This window comes from Gasterosteus aculeatus, chromosome 9 (assembly GCF_964276395.1).
Source record: "Gasterosteus aculeatus chromosome 9, fGasAcu3.hap1.1, whole genome shotgun sequence".
NCBI classification, from domain to species: domain Eukaryota; kingdom Metazoa; phylum Chordata; class Actinopteri; order Perciformes; family Gasterosteidae; genus Gasterosteus; species Gasterosteus aculeatus.
The window spans coordinates 9,876,250-9,891,083 of NC_135696.1; the positions used below are offsets into that span (position 1 = coordinate 9,876,250).

General features: G+C 40.9%; 1 long non-coding RNA gene across 2 annotated transcripts; it reads left to right on the top strand.

The window, feature by feature from the left end:
• Positions 1-2,128: 2,128 nt before the first annotated feature.
• On the top strand, positions 2,129-11,110 carry LOC120824551 (uncharacterized). 2 transcript variants are annotated; one of them, XR_005712999.2, is made up of 5 exons: positions 2,134-2,744; positions 2,909-3,021; positions 3,161-3,284; positions 6,117-6,197; positions 9,437-11,110. It is a non-coding gene; the product is annotated as an uncharacterized LOC120824551 (long non-coding RNA). The 2 variants fall into 2 exon arrangements; XR_013450719.1 differs by having other exon boundaries at positions 2,129-2,744; positions 2,909-3,284.
• The last annotated feature ends 3,724 nt before the right edge of the window (positions 11,111-14,834 follow it).

Genomic DNA, 14,834 nt, shown 5'->3' on the forward strand with positions numbered 1-14,834 from the left:
TTTTTTAGTACATAACAACAGCGTGGACAATTATTGTCCTTTACCAAATAAACAGTCCATTCTGTATCAATCTAAGAATAACTTTGTGAAACTCAATTCTAATCGATTCAAGGGTTGAAAAGAAACTACTCAGAGGCGTGAACACGCATATCCCTGATAGGACGTGTGCCAATCGTCAAGACACCATCAAACGTTCAACAGCGTTACAACCCTGAAACGACAAATTACAACTGCGTTATGCATATTTTAATTTCATCACACCAAAGAAAAGAAATCTAATCATTGTTGCCATGGGATGATGTTGTAATTTTGAGAGTGGGACATTAAGACAAGAGGTTGTCCAAGTCAGGTAAAGGAGTCAGTTGACCAAAAGATTTTGATTTATTGATTGAAAAGTAGCCAGAATACAACATTCTAATTTCATCAAATAAAAAATATGTTTAGGTCCCCTATTAATAATCATGGCTTCTTTAGAAAGAAACCTGCAGCTTGATCAAAAGTTGGAAGCGATGTTGGGGGCCGAAGGCGGATCACAGTTAATGTACGAGTCTGCTGCCTTCAACGTTGACTAACATTGAGTTAAACATTTAGCAGAAAACATAATTTGGTATGAAGGGAAAAGCTGTCGTGTCTTTGTTTTGGACTTCCATCCGAAAAGCATGATGTCAGAACCTAACCACATATCTTGACGTTGTTGTGACAGATACTTATGCACATTATCTTTGCTGGAGGAGGCATTAGACACTGTTCCTGTTTTGGACCGGTTGTGAGTCACTGACTCGTGCTTTTACACTGAGAGATGTGTACCTTCATTGGGGCTCATTTGTATGAGCAGAGAGGATACAGCGACAAAGCTGGAACCACTTTCTCAGCCACGGGGCTTCAATGTAGTTTAAGATTACTGGATCTTTGGTGATGGACAGCACATATTTTGGGCTTAAATATTTGGTCTAATTTGGGGTAAACACAGCTGTTTCCCACCAAAATGCACCTTTTCACACGTCAGCCTGTTGATTGTTACTTTGACAAACCCATGATGATCATTTCCTCTATGAATTTGGGGTGAAGCGTTCTCTTAGACCTGAATTCACAGAAGGGATCCATGAACGGAAACAATGCATCCGCTTCCTCATTTTCACTCTGAACGACGGTAACCCGAGATAGACCTTCAGCTGTGGATTTATCTGATCTCTGGTATAAAACGCCACGTGTCTCGTTTCCTCTCCGTTTGTGAGAAACAACACTGGCTGCATCAATATATATTACATTATATATATACACACACATACATTTAAAAAAAGAACAGGCATGCATGCATGATACCGGTGCAGACCAGAAGGATGAGAGGAAGAGGAAGAGGGGGAGGAGGAGGATGGGAGGTTTGTCCGATAGTAACCTCAGCAGGGAGAATGAAGGAGCGGGGAAGGTTTGACCGATAGTAACCCGAGCACGAGGATGCGAAGCAGTGAAGGAGGGGGATGGTGCACGCACGGCCTATATTTGTCTCTGCAGTGCTGAAATGTGTCACATACATATTTTGATTGTGGGGAACTGTCAAACTGCGTGCATGCTGCGATGCAAGAAAGAACCCCGCGCGACAGACGAGTTTTCTTTATTCGTTATTAATGTCGCGGCAAAATCCTCCAGTTAAGTAAAGAGTACGCGGTGGGAAACCCTTCCAGAAAACGCCACACACGGGTACAACATGCGCGCAGAAAGAGACCTGCACTGCAGGAATACTGTGTTGGATAAACATATGTTTTGGCTTTCTCCTGTTTGCAACGTCAGCACTTGGGTTGCCTTCAATCTCTGTGGGAAATATGGCAATTACACGTGAGCGACTTTTGGTCCGGAGCACTATACACGAATGGGCCCTGTATTGACCGGGGTTCATATGTATTCAGTCCGTTGTTGTCACAACAAACAAGTCTTCATCACGATAGCATTATGTTATGATCAAGTTGAGCTTACCGGCTCATATGATAGTATTGTGTGTTTAGCGTGTTGTATTACATGTTCATCATTGATGATTTTGACTGTTCTCAAGCAGTTTTACTCTTATAATGAATTACAATCAGATGAAATGATATCACTTGCTGGCTGCTTGTTGTCATTACATAGTTGAAACCAGGCAAAGGCACAAGTCAGGCGTATTTTCTATTTATGCCGTTTTCCATTTTTCCTTTTTGTAGAATTGTCACAACATGCTAATTTTCTACTCATTGGTATGCACAAAGTAACAGAAAACAAAGGCTTTCTATAGACATTCCTTATTTGTTTATAGCTTTTGTAGTTGCCCAGGTGCGTCAGGGTATTCATCACAGCCCAGTTCTCCTAAGACCTCCCACTGTGGGCCTTTATTGTGTAGTAAAACAACCATCGATCAAAAAGTTGTCATGCAACATCTCACCTGTTCTCATGAATATTCTGTCCGCAAGCAATCAAATTCCCTTTGACAGAATCCCCACTGGCCTCTTGAAAATACGAGCTTTGGAAGGGACCCTGAACGCATCTCGGTCTGACCGCAGGTTACCTCGCGCTGCAGCCGGCAGAGAACTGGGTGAAAGGGGAATGATGTCACTAGCCTGGCTGAGACGGAGGGGAACAATCAAGTCTCGGTGGTCACCGGGCAAAAGTACAGCAGCAAAGAAGCCGCTTGTGATCCATTTATCTTCGAGGGGAATGTTTTATTAATCTGTCTTTATTGAACAGTATGTCAATGGGAATTCAGCGAAAATCAAGAGGTGCATTGTGCCAGTTTTAAATTAACAGTGTTTTTGAATCTCGCCTATATTCACATTTTGAACTGTGAAAATGTTTCCTGCAACTTTCTGCATTATTAGGAATTTCTCCTGTGAAGGTTGGGCTTAACTTTGTCTAACTGACAACTTTCCCCTTTTTCTCACAGTCTTCATTTCAAAGGTGACTCTGAAGATAACATCTATTTCAGATCCCGCTTCACAGGCCTCCATATCATATGAGCTGGTTTAGCGTGTCTTCAGTGGAAAAGGCTTCATTTCGGTACAGTTACCCCAAACCTGACATTGGATTTGATTCAATAAATGCAGTTCTGGTCCTTAATCTTTTTTCATGTTACTTATTGTGCCCAAAACATTTACTTGGGTACGTTTTGTACAATTTTATTGTCGTCCCTAACAAGTACGAAGGACATTGAGAACATGTACCTGCTGTGGCGTTCCCTGTGACCCACTAGCTCCTCATCCACCGATGACATCATTACCGCTAAGCATCAGTTCAGTGTGAGCCGTGACCACTTCAAAGAGGTATGATGTATCTCCTTCAGCTATTTGTTTCAGATTCATGTTTACGTAGAGCAACAACTTCCTCTTTCTCAAACACGCACTCCCAAGTCTCTGTCCCGTTGGGCTTCATTGGGCAGCCGGTGACTCATGAGTGTGCGTACGTGTGTTCGCATTTCGTGCTGCTCGAGTCTCCAAAGTGCCGAGGTCAGCAAACATCCTTCTTCTTTCAACGTTGTGTGTCAAAGTGCAAAGTCTCCTTGCAGTCATTTGCCGTGGGTTAATGCTGAGCTACGACAGTTAGATAGTTTTCTTATTTTAATTTAATCATCTGCAGTGCAGTTGGGCCTTTATAGTTTTCCTCTAAAATCATTAACTTTGAGGCAGATCCTCTAATAGGACATTGTGTAGAATTTATGGCGATCTTTCAGGAGAAAATGGAATATGTGAATAATAATTATGTTCTCTACAGTGAATAATCACCAGAGAAAATAAGACCTGTAGCAATCTAACCGTCTCACTAGATGTCAACTAAAACAAAAAATCTAATAATAGTAGGTCACTGGATTGGTCAAAGCATAAACAGAGCATTTTAAAAGCAGATATTTTTGATCCGGGTAGAACTAAGGAAGACTAAATAGGATGCAGCCCTTGTTGATGTAAAAAGTTACCTGTGTTTATCCTGCTTACACATGTGAAGATAATCTGCTGTGTAACAGGTTGTTAATCCATGCTGGGATTACTGGGTCACTGCATGTCAATGCATTACCGAGCAAAAGAAAGAAACTAGGATTTTGGAGAAGAATAGATGGTTTTACACGTATTTTAAGCGACTATTATCAATATTAAGGACAAAATGGTTAAGTCCAACGGAACAAGATGCATGCATGTGAATTTGAGGATACCATTAAATCGAAAACCCCAAGCAGACACATGAAAAGACTCATGTGTTGCAAAGTTTATACAGTTGTATGTTCAATACAGCGTGTTGCATAATACTATCATGTTGTTCTGTCAGTGGGCGATCATCAGGATGTAATAACTGCCCCGACCACTGTGTGTGTGTGTGTGTGATGTGTATCTGGAAGAGTATTTAAGGTTGAGTGCGTTTGCAACTTTAAATCTTTGTTTCAGAGCGTCTGATTTAATCAGTTGTTAAGAGGTGAAGTAAACATGCACGTTTTTTTGTCAAGGTCCTTCTCAGAGGTCAAACGTTCAGGGTCCAATTGTGTGTGAGTGGATACATCTGAATCTGACAAAAACTAACCATCAGATTGTTTTGGTCACATGTTCTCTCTGGCCTTTCTAAATTGCACTGTGTGTGTATCAGTGTGCTGACTCTCTGCTCCATAGAGGTCTATTCATCCCAAACAGCTGGTGACCTCACTGACCTCTGTCTATTCTCTCTCTATACGTCCGTCTGCTGTGCCATTCTCACTCCGATTATTGCACCGCGTGTGTAATCACTGGAATATCTTGAACTAATGAAGTATTTGGCACATTGTAGATTATCTTGGGGATTGAAGAGAATATCATGGTTTCTGGTCCAACTGCAAGGGCGACGATCACCTTTCTGTCACTTTGCTGAATCGCTGACATTCATCATGTATACAGGTCAATCCCTTTAGAGAAAAAAATTCAGACCTCAGATATTACTATTATTATATAGTGTGCTGATGATCATTTCATATTAAAAGGTTATATTTTAGATTTAACCATAATTTATCCAGGATTCTAAGTGACAATGTCTTTCACAGGGAAGCATTGACCAAAAATCAGACTTCAAAAGAAAACAGCAAATTGTGTCATAAAATAAATTGCTGTTTTTCCGTGACATATACATTCAGTGTACAAATAGTTGTGCATGCTATTAAAATGATCAAATGTATAATGTCTCTAATGCTCACACCACTTGTAAAAACACTTTCACACAAAAACTGTTTGACCGTATTTGTTTGTATGACTAAAAGCTGCAGCTGGTTGTTTTTTTGCCCACTGTAGGGAGCAAAGATAAGAGACATTTTGTGTAAAGATAAGACACATTTTGTGTAATATGGCCTTATGCAGGACAAGTGTTTCATCCTGAGGTTGTACATGAAGACAAAAACATCTCTCCCGTGTAAAGACACCACACAGCGATATCTCGCAGCGCGTTACACTGAATCATCTGTGGTGTCCTTGAAGGAAGAACGAGGGGAGGATGTTTGGGGAATGTTGCACTGCTCAACAAAAAACTAAATTGAAACCAACTGAAATGCCAAACAAACCCAAACGTTAGTGGGAGAGTGACAGAGAGCGGCTGACACCAGCTCATATGATACAGCAGCTCAACCCAATTCTGCGTGCAGAGACGGATAAAGGTTGCAGGCCTTCTGGACAATTGTGTCATCACAATACAATGCAATGTGTGCTTTTGTGTGTTTGTGTGCAAACAAGGCCTGGGTTTAAACAGCGTTACATTTGAACTGCACCCTGTTATTGCTGCATTCATTCTAGCTTTTAAAAATAGAGACCAGAACAGAACACAACAGTACTGTTAATAAAAAAACACGAGAGTCCAACGTTTTAGAAGTTCAGTGATGTCTCAGGTCAATTTACCTTTACTCTCCGTCTGTGTCGCTGTGTTTGTGTCTCTCTCCATCGCCCCTACTTTGCATCTGTGTCTCGGATGATTAATCTGTAATCTGTTCGTCCATTTACAGCCGTTTGAGGAATCTAGGGTCTGTGCTTGGAGAGAGAGCAACGCTGTGTTGTTGTGTTTGTGTATTGACTCTCTCTCTCTCTCTCTCTTTCCTTTCCTTTCCTGCCCACCATCTGGAACAGTTGCCCCATATTTTTCTTTCTCTCTTCCTGCAGCGGTGGTTGTTTTCTCCGGTTGGCGCTTCCGTCCGGCTCTGCCGATCAAGCAAAATGTTTTCTTGCACCCATGCAAGTTGTGTATGTACACACACACACACACACACACACGCACACAGCATACCATACTCAGAGGTACCTGTAAGCATTCAGAAAATCTCTACTATATTGAGGTGCTCGGCTCTGAAACGTCCACTGCAATTAGTGAAAATCTGCCTGGAGTTCTTTCTTTCCCAGGAAGGATTAAAGCTGCACATTTAGGTGCCGTGCAATCACACTTGGATCTCAACAGAAGAGGAATCAGGCAGGTTTAACACATCAAGGCATGACATATGAAGGGACAACTCAATGCTCATATATGGCTACATGGTACCGAGCACAGCTTTGTCCTTGTAGGAATGGATTGTTGTGTACACACACACACACACACACATGCACACACCCCTTCACACACAGATTATTACAGCAAAGCTCTGCTGTAGGTCCCAGTAGAGATCCCACGGCTATTTTGGTCAGCGTGGAGGACTTAATACTCTGTGAGGGAGAGTTAGGGGATTGAATAACACGGGCGATGCTCCCTCTCCTCTGGAGGACAGTCAGGATTATTGCCGCTACGCTCATTGGCGCGATGACGTGGTCACATCTGAATCCTGAAGGAATAGTTTCCAAAAATGCGTTTATACATTTCTTTTTTTTGCAAAGACTTTGATGGCAAATTCAATTCCACTCATGTCTGCTTCCACTTGTGTATCTTCAGCCTGCGGGTGGTTGGACCGCTGCTCCGACTCGCTATTAAAGTAAATAAGATTTGCCCCAAACCAGTTCTATCTTACAGGTTATATATTTGTACAAAAAACGATTGAATATATCGAAACAAATGTAATATTGATCCGCTCAACAAACCGTTAACAAGAGGAATTAATGTATATCCCAAAATATTCCATTTCCGGTTGGATGGGATTGTATTACTCATGAATAATTTGTGTAGTTGAATAGTACAAAGTCTTCTTCCAGGATCCCAGTTGTCTTAAGATACTTTCTGGTAATCAACATGCAGACGTTGTCCGTCAGAACCACATAATTATTTTTATAAATAATGTGTTTCAGGAGCTCCTGCAATGTTGGATTTAAAAACGACTTTAATTGGGCACACTACACAGTTGGATCTAGTATTGACAGGGGATGAGATTGGAACTTTTTACATGTGAGATGAAAGGAAGCTGAGAGCAGTGCAGGGCCATTCAAAGGGAGGCACAAAGCCAAAGGTGTGTGAACCGCCTCCCTGCCTCTGACCTGGATGCACCTACAAAAAAGGAGGATAAAAAGAAGATAAGACGAAGCAAAATGATGAAGGCCAACAGATAAAAAGAGACGGACAACATCAGGGTGGCGAAGGGAGATCGCAAATAAAGATTTCTTTTTTAAATGGAGTCAAAAAAGTGCAACATGGGGAGAAAAGTATTCTGAAACGAGGAAAGATGAAGGGGAAGGCGAAGCAGCACAGCCGACCCACTAAGAAAGAAACGGATGAGCCTCTTCTTTGTGAGTGAGGCGAGGAGGAAGAAAAGGGAAGTGATCATTGTGATCCTACTGCATGCAGTGGAAAAAAACTTCACCAATGGTAGAATAGTTAAAGTAGTTAGGTTATAAAAATTAATTATTAAATGTCAGGAGTGGTCGTGGTATTTACCGCAATGTGGAATACACAAAACAACTTCTGAAAAAAGCAAATGTCAGAAAATCAAATCAATCGAGAAATGTGGATCAAAAATGACAAAAACAAGCATTCCAGAAGAAGAAGTTGGTATAATTAAATATTCAGGAGATTTGTGTTGCTGTATTGTCACAATAGAGACAGTTGCAGATGTACACGTGAACACACACACAAACACACGAGTCTCCAAAGTTTCCACTTTGATTGGACTCAAAGTAATCTGGTTTCTAGATTTTTCTGGTTTAATGAGTTAGGGAGATAAACAAATCTGTTTTTGCCGGTGGAACGGAGGAACAACCTTCCTCATGTTCAGTCACAAAAAAACCTTTGAGGATTACTCAAATGCACATTTTGCATTTTATACTGAAAAGTGAATGTAGATAAATGTAATCAAATCATGAGTCTGGACCAAAGGGAAACCTTCTGCTAATACGTTCTTACGTTTCACTGACTGGAAATAAAAGGGTAAATCATCACACATTGTTCAATGTGAGATGGCCCTCTGCTTCAAGGAAGTGGTCAATGTGTCATTATGTTTTTTCCCAAACCTTAAGATGTATGAGTCATCCCGGAATGCAGGTTTAATTGGCCGCAACCCCGATGTGGATCAGCAAGTAATCACGGATACCTCTTGGTTATTCTCAGCTGCGTGTCTCTGCGTACGCGAGGGAGACCGCTGGGACGTTTCTTTGTCCTTCATATCTTCGCTTGAATTAAAAAACCTCTCGCTTGTGTAAACCCTCTGGCATCGGTAGCAGAGAAGCTTCGCCGGGATCTTTTTCTAAGAAACAAAGCTGAAACATAACCTGCCCTCTGCCTTGCAATGTGCAATGTTAATAAAGTTAAAACCACGAGAGTGGCCATCCACCTTTGGGCTCCGACCAAAAGTAAAAGAAAGAGAACCAAACAGTTCAACTCCCTTATTTCAGAACACGACAACTTCTCATTTCTCATTTTTAACACTGCTCTCTATTAAAAACATAATTACTAAGGATGTGTAATGCCAATCTTAATGTATCCATGTGTGAGATGACTCCTTCCTAACTGGCTTTGTTCACTGCACACTGTTACTGATCACATACATGTTGGCACTGTTGCGTTCCATTATCTTGATATAATTGATCTATTCTGTATTGATTTAAGAAATGTTTTACTTAAAACTGAATCGCCACTCAACAATGTTCATTGTCTCTTCCGTCTCCTCTTGTACCTCACGTCTTTTACTGATCTCTCTCCGTCTCTTCGCCATATCGGCACTGCCCATTTTAACAGCGTCTAACTGTGTTGTATCTTGTTGTTGTATCTTGTTGTAATGTGGTGCGTAATGGCTGTGAAGGAACCAGTACTCTGGTTTGTCTGAGCTATTTCAGTGTCATTGTGTCCCAATGCACGATGCGTATGGATTTTCCTGTGGGTTTTTCCATGCGAATCAGCGTTATGCGTTGGTTTCTTTGTGGATGCACTCAATATGTGTGTGTGTGTGTGTGTGTGTGTGTGTGTGTGTGTTTATGAGTGCACCAGCGTGTGTTATATCATTGCATTCTTTCAAAGTCACCAGCACATCTGAGCCTTTTAAGTTACTCTTCCTCTCCTCCTCTGACAACAGCAGCGGAAAGGATGGAGTCCAGTGCCATCTACTGCCTGTGGAAAAGCACTTCTACAAGACAGAAACAAATTATCTGTTTGTGTGTGTTCTTTTAATATTAGTTATTTTTATTTGAGGTTACATTTCATTTGTGCCTTCTCCTGCATCACGCCAGCAATTGTACTGGAAATCTGGGAAAAAAAACAAATGTAAATGTTTTAAAACCTTTATTGTGGGATAAAATGCACAAAATGATCATGAATCTTAAAACCAGACCGACGAACGTTTAAATATAATAAGCACCATCAATTGCGGGGGCCAATTAACCAATAAATCCAGATTGAGGATTTTCCACAGCAAGTTCCTTTTTGACTCCTCATTGGCTCAGGGGTGCAACAGTGAATCTGACAGCCTGACAAAAGAGGAGTTTATCCACCACCAGAGAGCAGTAAGGATCCAACTGGCTGTCAGATACGTCCGCTTAGATTCTGTCACATGCCGGGCGAGCGAGCAAGCTAAGAGGAAACTATTTATTGTTAGAAAAAGCAACCAAACAACGTAGTGTGGAGGAATCCGTATGGCAGTGAGCACAAAACAAGCAAACTCAAACATAAACATAAACACAGCAGCGGTGTCGTGCCGGACCCAAGGCCCTTCTCCCCCAGAGGCCCTGGTGCCAAATGAAGAATTATTTAAGGAAAGGGCAACCTCGGCTCAGGTGTGGCCCGTCCGGCTGCCGACACGCCAATCAGGACCAGCAACAGACAACCAAAAGCACAGGGAGCCCTGGGACACTATTTGATTACATACTGTAAAAACCATAAACTAAATGCAATCTATGCGCTGATGTTAAAACTGCTTTCATTGCTAATTTCATCGGACAAGAAGGATTACGAAAGAAATGAGGTCTTTGTTGAAATTGTGTATATTTTTTATTGTATTTCCCTCATAATACAAGTTGATCGTTATGCGTTATGTTAAGTTCACCACATTTGTAAAAAATGTCATGGTTTCATCAATATGAATTAATATTTCTACTGGTTTTATGCCTCAGCGTGTACAACAGATTGCACTGCTGAATTACTTGTCATCCTCCTTCTACTGTATGTATTAAATGGCACCCGTCTGCTATATTTATACAATCATGACGAGAGGGAACTGTAAAAAATCTTATTCATAACCTTCAATGACATTTTAATGTATTTTTTTTTGTCAAAGCTCAGAGTTTGCCTGGATTTAATTTTGAAAAGCCTCCTTTTTACAAAAACATATTGCCTCAATCTCTTTTTCTTTCAATAAAATGTTATTTCCTGCCCTGGAAATGTTCCTCTTAAAAACGTTGACGTAACAGATATTTTCAAGCAGATATATTTTTAATTGGTATTAAACTGGTTTTAAAGAGAACATTGTACATCGTATCAGCAACGTGCCATTTTCATGGGCAAGCAAACAATAGCTTTATCCTCATGGGAAAACCCTGAATGACAGAGTTCTAATAAAGGGCAAAGAAAGTGTGAAACAAGTATTAATAAGAGGGTTACACTTTCTCAGTATCTCAATTTTGGGATTAATTTATAGGTCTGAAACGGTTGCTGTGCGCTGGATGACAGACACCTGTGATGAATAAGTTAGGTAACATAACGCTGTTTTGACACGGGTCAAATCCCAATAAATATTCATAAAGTTGGAAAACACCACCCTCAAATGCATTCAGTTATTGCTTCTCGTGTTCCTCACACGTCCTCACAGCTCTGTCACCTAATCCATAAGGCCCAAGGTCGGTCAAATATTCAATGTCTTGCATTAACGTCTTTTGGCACAACACACAATCTGCTTTGTTTAAATTTGTATTCAAATTCTAATAATTCTAGTGATAATGCTCAATGGTCAGTTTTAACATGATGAAAACATTGTATTTACAATGTTTCTCTACATTGTATTATTATTGCAAAATAAATGATTGTTTTGTTCATAAAATACTTTCAACCAAAAAGCATACAAAACGAAAAGTGGTATTTTAAAGTGCTATAAATGAATTAGCTGTTAAAAATAACAATAATGACGCAATCAATGATTTGATTTGGTTGTTTTGTAAAATTGTAGTTATTTTCTGTTTATCTAAATCAAGGTTAAAAGTAAATCCATTGAAGTAGAATAAGACAGGAGAAAACCTCGCCGCACTAAATAATGAATCAGTTGACGAATAATCAAAGTGCTTTGAAAATCAAATCAAATCAAAACAAAACATCTGTGGAGGAGAGACGCTGTCACACCGGACTGCAGCGTCCCGTCCGCCCAGCAGGGGGCCTCATCTCAACGTTTAACCGAACCGAGGGGACTATCTAGAATTTGTATTTATTTAATGGATTCATCGCAGACTGTGAGCGGTTACCTTTTCCAAAAAGCTGCATGCTTTAAATATGGATGTGACAAAGATGTGACAAATACTTCTCTATCTGCAGCAGCAGCAGCAGCAGCAGCACTGCCCTGTTTCTCTTCTCTTTCCACTCACACCGACCGTTTCTTTCCAATTCTGCACATCACCAATCCTCCGTGTAAAATACGTGATACATCAAATAAGAAAACCAATCACAGTTCAAAATTACTGCTTTTCACATTCATGAGCTTTCAGGCCGTCACACACAACATCTGTGTGCTCCTGATCAGATCACCTCATACAGATTACATTGAAATATCATGGTTCCTTTTTTCAACTTTACACAGCGACATGCAGCTAGCAGATGCTAATATGATATTAATAATGATATTAATGCTAATATGATATAATATTATGGTATTAATAATATAATTGTTTATGAAGTATATACGATACTTCCATATAATGTTTCTCGGATGCAAATAGACTTTTTAATTATCATTTTGTTAACACAAAATAGATAAAACCTTTTTCCATCTAATGGATGTTGTGTACAGCAGCTGTGTGACAAGGACATCTAATGAATGAATGAATGAATACAGTAACATACTCGTACTTTTGAAATCATAGTTACAACAATTCAACATAAACAGACTGAAGAGAGAAGATTTAGATAGGAATACCAGTACATTTAGTACTGGTTAGGAGTAATTGGGAGTTTAAACTGAAGCAATATAAATACCAGAGGGAGATTATAGAAAAACACATTCATCCCAATTGCTGTGCATCGTTAGTCTGAGCGTGTTGTCGAAGTCTAAATTTGGGTAAATCAAGTTTCACCAGTCAAAACTATCAAGTCAAGTCAAGTCAAGTCATTTTATTTTGTATAGCCCAGAATCGCAAATTACAAATTTGCCTCAGAGGGCTTTACAGTCTGTACACATACGACATCCTCTGCCCCGAAACCCACCATCGGCACAGGAAAAACTCCCCAAAAAATGAAAAAACCCTTACAAGAGGGAAAAAAGGGAAGAAACCTTAGGGAGAACGTCAGAGGAGGGATCCCACTCCCGGGATGGACAGACTACAATGGATGCCATGTGTACAGAATGAACAATGTATAATACATGCAATTCCTATGACAGAAATGATTCTAGTAATTGTGAGTAGTAAGCCAGGCGCACAGCAGGACCACTGCAGAGGCAACCACCATCAGATAGAACCACCATCCACAGAATCCTGTGGGGAGGGAGAGCACAGAGATTTTAGGAGAGGGTAATGTCGGTTTATGAGTAAAGTAATATGAGTAATATCTAAAATAATGATGATGATGATGATGATGGCAGCAGCAGGCGTCAGCATGGCCACGGTAGGTGTCAGGACCAGGGTCCCGAAGGAACCACGATCTATGGAGACCTGATAGGGGCGAAAGCACAAAAAAAAAAACTCCCGGAAAGAAGCTGAATTAGTCATGTGCATTAATAAAACTTGAATTATGGTAGAACGAGAGCGTGAGAGAGGAGCTCGGTGTGTCCTAAGAATTCCCCCGGCATTCTAAGCCTATAGCAGCTTAACTAAGGGCTGGTCCGGACTAACCTGAGCCAGCCCTAACTATAGGCAGAATCAAAGAGGAACGTTTTAAGTTTTACTTTAAAAGAGCTAACCGAATCTGCCCCCCGGACTGAAAGTGGAACCTGGTTCCACAAAAGAGGAGCTTGATAACTGAAGGCTCTGGCCCCCAGCCTACTTTTTAAAACCATAGGAACAACAAGTAACCCAGCATCTATGGAGCGCAGTTGCCTTGTAGGGCAATACGGTGTTACAAGCTCTTGAAGATACAACGGTGCCTCACCAGCAAGTGCCTTGTAGGTGAGGAGAAGTACCTTAAAATCTATTCTTGATTTAACAGGGAGCCAGTGCAGAGAAGTTAATACAGGAGTGATATGATCCCTTTTCTTAGTTCTTGTTAATACACGTGCTGCAGCATTCTGAATCAGCTGGAGAGGCTTAAGAGATTTACAAGAGCAGCCTGATAACAAAGAATTACAGTAGTCCAGTCTGGAAGTGAATCAGAGCCAAACACTCGGTTTATGAAATTGTTTGAGGGAATAAAACAGAGCCAGGTTCACTCAGTCCTGCTGCTCATTAGTGAACCATAAAAGAACGCAACGTTCCCCCAAAGATAAATAAACTAGCTCTTAACAACATGCTGCTGGATGATTAAGAGTTTCAAAACCTGATGGATTGAAATGCAGAAGCTGTTTTACAACCACAACTATTGTCTATTTCTAAAAAAGAACAGATTTTTGTTTAATGAGAAAGAAAATTGCGGTGTACAACATTCGTCTTGTAACGGTTCCAAATTTCCATTCTGAACAGATTGATTTTATGATTGACGTTGATTTATCATGTTTTATTCCGGTTCCACCACTGACTGAGAAGTTATTTCAGGGAAAATAAACGTGCAGCTGTTGGATCTGATGGATGTGTTGAATTAGAAAAAGGAATATAATATAAAAATAATAATTGTCACGTTCGGTCACGGTACGGGCGGCAAAGATCCACGCGCAGAGGGAGGTCACAAAATAAGGGTTTTAATGTTCAACAGAAACAGCGAGCCGAGCTCGATGGCAAAACATAGAACAAAAATGTATTCTCTAGGAGACCAGCTAGGCAAAAGGCAAAACGAAAGATAATCCTCGGGACAGGGGAATCTCCTCCTTGGAGAACGAAGCTCGACAGGAGCCCGCAGGATGCAGCCCCTGAGGCACGACGCTGGAGGCCGGACGAGCAAGACTTGGCTGTGCGCAAACAGAGAAGGTCTTGAGGCTGCTGGACAGGGGAAGGGTTGGCTCACAAGAATAATCCGACAAGACACAAAGGGAACACATGCAAGATATAGACAGGGTGATTAGACATGACGAGAAACAGGTGTAACAGCAAACGGCGCGGCCACTGATTGAAATGAGCGGCAGGTGGATGGGAAGGCTATGTGAGAAGTGGGTGTGTGTGCAGAGGTGAGACTAATGGGCAAATGAGTGT